Source organism: Ranitomeya variabilis, chromosome 6 (assembly GCF_051348905.1).
Source record: "Ranitomeya variabilis isolate aRanVar5 chromosome 6, aRanVar5.hap1, whole genome shotgun sequence".
Lineage (NCBI taxonomy): Eukaryota > Metazoa > Chordata > Amphibia > Anura > Dendrobatidae > Ranitomeya > Ranitomeya variabilis.
The window spans coordinates 39,026,858-39,032,857 of NC_135237.1; the positions used below are offsets into that span (position 1 = coordinate 39,026,858).

The 6,000-nt window shown below is 42.7% G+C and overlaps 1 protein-coding gene across 1 annotated transcript in view; it reads right to left on the reverse strand.

Annotated features, from left to right (window-relative positions):
- The window catches only part of SLC25A40 (solute carrier family 25 member 40), a 93,169-nt gene extending 91,521 nt beyond the window's left edge, over positions 1-1,648 (reverse strand). The window contains exons 1-2 of the mRNA XM_077268271.1: positions 1,581-1,648; positions 647-779 (exon numbers count right to left, since the gene is read on the reverse strand). The gene's annotated coding sequence lies outside the window, so the exon portion shown is untranslated. The remainder of the gene's footprint in view (positions 1-646; positions 780-1,580) is intronic.
- Positions 1,649-6,000: the final 4,352 nt, after the last annotated feature.

Sequence of the window (6,000 nt, forward strand, 5' to 3'; positions counted from 1 at the left end):
TTGGCCAGATAAAGGGCAGAGTTATAGGTTTTGAGCATGAACTTATAGTGGATGAAGTCTTCTGCTAAGAGAGACAGAAATGGTTTTCATGGAAGAATTGCAGTCAAAAACCATATCTTCAGTCACGCCAAGTAACTCAACTCACTAAACCATAGGAAATGGAGTACAGAAAAATGGCAGCCATTGCTCTCCAAACATACATTTAATGTGTGAAGAAGAGCAAAGAGTCCTGGAAGTTATGATCCGGCCCCTGCAGAACCCTGATCCTCACATCATCCAGTCTGTCTGGGATCACATGAATACATAGAAAAATGAACATGTACCCCATTATGCAGCACACCAACTTGACTAATGACAACCAGTTAGTATTTAATATAGTAACTAAGCAAAACACAGTGATATGGTATGACTATGGAGGATAGCCAGATGTACAAATACATATTAGATAAGGAACAATCTTACCGAGTGTGAGGATACATCCGTAGTCATTCCCTAAGGATCCCTCATATATAGGTAAAGGAGATGTTCAAACTTTCCCAAGAGCCAAGGGTCCAAAACCATCTCTCGACGCATTTCCTCATAAAAGATTAATCGGAGGAGCAGAATATACTGCTTGGTCCTCAGCAGCATAAACCTGTGTAAATACCTCTGTCTTGTGGCCCAGTGAGTCCTTCCCCCTTAAATCTGGAGTAAGTGTGCTCAAATGAAGTGTTATGCTTGCCGTTTATCTCCAGCAATGTACTTTGTTCAGGTTGTTTATTGCAGCACAGTGGAAAGGCCTGTACCATAGCTAGTTATCAAGTGGGAGTAGTGCTTGCTGTAATGGTGCACTAACCCAGGGCTTAGTATGGGCCACAGAAGATCATATAATATGATGCAGTCAGAATAATTTTGTTCCAGGTGTGAGATGTCAGCCTATCTGCAACAGCATACCAATATTAGAAGACCTGCCGGCTCCTCTTTTTATTAGCCAGCCTGACAACGTGGTTTTTACACTGTTGTGCAACAGTGTAAAACATCCTGTGAGGACGGCTAATGAAAAGAGGAGCTGGGGATACTGAGAGGTAGGAGACAGTTTAAAGGGCTATCATCCCGCAGCTGTGGAATACTAACCTGGCCACCACTGTATCGAGGTCCAGTGAACTTATTCAATCATCTCTAGTGGCAAGTATCAGTTCATACTTACACAAGTCGACCTCTTGTGCGATTGTTTGAACCATGATGTAAAACTGTGTAACCATTAACCCCTTAACGACCGCCGATACGCCTTTTCACGGCGGTAATTAATGATACTTAAACCACAGTGCGGCTTTTTTCGCCGAAGTGGAAAAAGTGTATAGCGCCGCGCCCCCCCCCCCCCCCCCCGAGTCAGAATTTCCCCGGCCGCCGGGGGTAGCCGAGACCTCAGAGAACATGATTCGGGTTGGCTTTTACCAACCCCGAGGTTGCGATTGCCGTTATTAACCGTATAACGGCGACCACAAAAAAAGGTCTGATTTGCCATTTAATTTCTCTCTCCTGTGATGTGATCGCACATCAGAGGAGAGAGATATAGGATCCCCGATTTCCCCCCCGGTTACCTGCCGGTGTGTTCCTGGGTCTTCCTGCTTCCGGCGTCATCTTCCGGTAAGAAAATGGCAGTTTGCCCACTGAGATCTGCCAGCCGGCAACAATACGGGACTTTTCCTATTGGTTCATTTTGATAACTGTGATAGACCCTATCACCGTGATCAAAATAAAAAAAATTAGTAAATGAAATCCCCCTTTATCACCCCCTAAGTTAGGGAACAATAATGAAGTAAAAAAAACCAAAAATGTATTTCCATTAGAGTTGGGATAAAGTTAGGGTTAGGGCTATTGTTAGGTTTAGGGTTGGGGATAGAGTTGTTGGGGTTTGGATTACGGTTGGGATTAGGGTTAGGGATGTTGGGGGTGTGTTGGGGTTAAGGTTGTGGTTAGGGTTGAGATTAGGGTTAGGGATGGGTTAGGGTTGGAGTTAGAATTGGGGGTTTCCACTGTTTAGGCACATCAGAGGCTCTCCAAACGCGACATGGCGTCCAATCTCAATTCCAGCCAATTCTGTGTTGAAAAAGTAAAACATTGCTCCTTCCCTTCCGACCTGCCGTGCGCCCAAACAGTGGTTTACCCCCACATATGGGGTATCTGAGTACTCAGGACAAATTGAACAACAACTTTTGCAGTCCGATTTCTCCTATTACCCTTGTGAGAAAATTGGGGGCTAAAAATCATTCTTGTGGGGGAAAAAAAAATATTTTTTTTACTGCTCTGCGTTATAAATTTTAGTGAAACACTTGGGGGTTCAAAGTTCTCACTACGCATCTAGATAAGTTCCTTGGTGGGGTCTAGTTTCCAAAATGGTGTCACTTGTGCCTAAACAGTGGAAACCCCCCACATCAGGGGCTCTCCAAACAAAAACATGGCGTCCGATCTCAATTCCAGCCAATTCTGCATTGAAACAGTCAAACAATGCTCCTTCCCTTCTGAGCTCTGCCATGCGCCCAAACAGTGGTTTACCCCCACATATGGAGTATCTGCGTATTCAGGAGAAATTGTACAACAAATTTTGCTGTTCATTTTCTCTTTTTACATTTGTAAAAATAAAAAAAAATAAAAACTGGTTCTGAAATAAAATGTTTGAAAAAAAGGTAAATGTTCATTTATTTTCCTTACACATTGCTTCAGTTCCTGTGAAGCACCTAAAGGGTTAATTAACTTCTTGAGTGTGGTTTTGAGCACCTTGAGCGGTGCAGTTTTTAGAATGGTGTCACTTTTGGGTATTTTCTGTCATGTACACCCCTCAGTGACTTCAAATGTGAGGTGGTCCCTAAAAAAAAAAAAAATTATTTTGTAAATACTGTAGTAAAAATGAGAAATCGCTGATCAACTTTTAACCCTTCTAACTTCCTAACAAAAAAAAAAATAGTTTCCAAAATTATGCTGATGTAAAGCTGACATGTGGGAAATGTTATTTATTGACTATTTTGTGTGACATATCTCTGATTTAAAGGCATAAAAATTAAGTTTGAAAATTGTGAAATTTTAAATTTTTTTGCCATATTTCCGTTTTTTTCAAAAATAAACGCAAGTAATATCGAAGAAATGTTACCACTAACATGAAGTACAATATGTCACAAAAAATCAGTGAGACCCGTTGAAGCGTTCCAGAGTTATTACCACATAAAGTGACAGTGGTCAGAATTGTATAAATTGGCCCGGTCATTAACCCCTCTGTGACCTTAGACGTACTATCCCGTCGAGGTGACCTGGGCCTATCTGACCCTCGACGGGATAGTACGTCATAGCCGACCGGCCACGCTCACGGGGGGAGCGCGGCCGATCGCGGCCGGGTGTCAGCTGACTATCGCAGCTGACATCCGGCACTATGTGCCAGGAGCGGTCACGGACCGCCCCCGGCACATTAACCCCCGGCACACCGCGATCAAACATGATCGCGGTGTGCCGGCGGTACAGGGAAGCATCGCGCAGGGAGGGGGCTCCCTGCGGGCTTCCCTGAGACCCCCGGAGCAACGCGATGTGATCGCGTTGCTGCGAGGGTCTCTCACCTCCTATCCCTGCAGGCCCCGGATCCAAAATGGCCGCGGAGCTGCATCCGGGTCCTGCAGGGATCACTTCCGGGTGCAGAGCAGGCTGCAGATGAAAGCTGCAGCCTGCACTGCTGGAAGTAAGATCGCCGATTTGACAGAGTGCTGTGCAAGCTGTCAAATCGGCGATCTGTGATGTTCCCCCCTGGGACAAAGTAAAAAAAAAAATTTCCATATGAGTAAAAAAAAGAAAAAAAAAATTCCTAAATAAAGAAAAAAAAAAAAAAAAATATTATTCCCATAAATACATTTCTTTATCTAAATTAAAAAAAAATCAAACAATAAAAGTACACATATTTAGTATCGCCGCGTCCGTAACGACCCCACCTATAAAACTATATCACTAGTTAACCCCTTCAGTGAACACCATAAAAAAAAAAAAAAACGAGGCAAAAAACGCTTTATTCTCATACCGCCAAACAAAAAGTGGAATAACACGCGATCAAAAAGACGGATATAAATAACCATGGTACCACTGAAAACGTCATCTTGTCCCGCAAAAAACGAGCTGCCATACAGCATAATCAGCGAAAAAATAAAAAAGTTATAGTCCTCAGAATAAAGCGATGCTAAAATAATTATTTTTTCTATAAAATAGTTTATATCGTATAAAAGAGCCAAAACATAAAAAAATGATGTAAATGAGATATCGCTGTAATCGTACTGACCCGAAGAATAAAACTGCTTTATTCATTTTACCAAACGCGGAACGGTATAAACGCCTCTCCCAAAAGAAATTCATGAATAGCTGGTTTTTGGTCATTCTGCCTCACAAAAATCAGAATAAAAAGCGATCAAAAAAATCTCCCGTGCCCGAACATGTTACCAATAAAAACGTCAACTCTTCCCGCAAAAAACAAGACCTCACATGACTCTGGACTCAAATATGGAAAAATTATAGCTCTCAAAATGTGGTAACGCAAAAAATACTTTTAGCAATAAAAAGCGTCTTTCAGTGTGTGACGGCTGCCAATCATAAAAATCCGCTAAAAAAAACACTATAAAAGTAAATCAAACCCCCCTTCATCACCCCCTTAGTTAGCGAAAAATAAAAAGATTTAAAAAATGTATTTATTTCCATTTTCCCGTTAGGGTTAGGGCTAGGGTTAGGGTTGGGGCTAGGGTTAAGGCTACAGTTAGGGTTGGGGCTAAAGTTAGGTTTAGGGTTGAGGCTAAAGTTAGGGTTAGGGTTTGGATTATATTTACGGTTGGGATTAGAGTTAGGGGTGTGTCAGGGTTAGGGGTGTGTCAGGGTTAGGGGTGTGGTTAGGGTTACCGTTGGGATTAGGGTTAGGGGTGTGTTTGGATTAGGGTTTCAGTTATAATTGGGGGGTTTCCACTGTTTAGGCACATCAGGGGCTCTCCAAACGCGACATGGCGTCCGATCTCAATTTCAGCCAATTCTGCGTTGAAAAAGTAAAACAGTGCTCCTTCACTTCCGAGCTCTCCCGTGCGCCCAAACAAGGGTTTACCCCAACATATGGGGTATCAGCGTACTCGGAACACATTGGAGAACAACTTTTGGGGTCCAATTTCTCCTGTTACCCTTGGGAAAATACAAAACTGGTGGCTAAAAAATAATTTTTGTGGAAAAAAAAATATTTTTTATTTGCATGGCTCTGCGTTATAAACTGTAGTGAAACACTTGGGGGTTCAAAGCTCTCACAACACGTCTAGATGAGTTCCTTAGGGGGTCTAATTTCAAAAACTGTGTCACTTGTGGGGGGTTTCTACTGTTTAGGTACATTAGGGGCTCTGCAAACGCAATGTGACGCCTGCAGACCATTCCATCTAAGTCTGCATTCCAAATGGCGCTCCTTCCCTTCCGAGCCCTCCCATGCGCCCAAACAGTGGTCCCCCCCCACATATGGGGTATCAGCGTACTCAAGACAAATTAAACAACAACTTTTGAGGTCCAATTTTGCCTGTTACCATTGGGAAAATACAAAACTGGGGGCTAAAAAATAATTTTTTTGGGAAAGTTTATTTTTATTATTTTCACGGCTCTGCGTTATAAACTGTAGTGAAACACTTGGGGGTTCAAAGTTCTCACAACACAACTAGATAAGTTCCTTGGGGGTCTAGTTACCAATATTAGGTCACTTGTGGGGGTTTCTACTGTTTAGGTACATTAGGGGCTCTGCAAACGCAATGTGACGCCTGCAGACCAATCCATCTACGTCTGCATTCCAAATGATGCTCCTTCCCTTCCGAGCTCTGCCATGCGCTCAAACGGTGGTTCCCCCCCACATATCAGGTATCAGCGTACTCAGAACAAATTGGACAACAATATTTAGGGTCCAATTTCTCCTGTTACCCTTGGAAAAATACAAAACGGGGCTAAAAATTAATTTTTGTGGTAAAAAAGTTTTTTTTT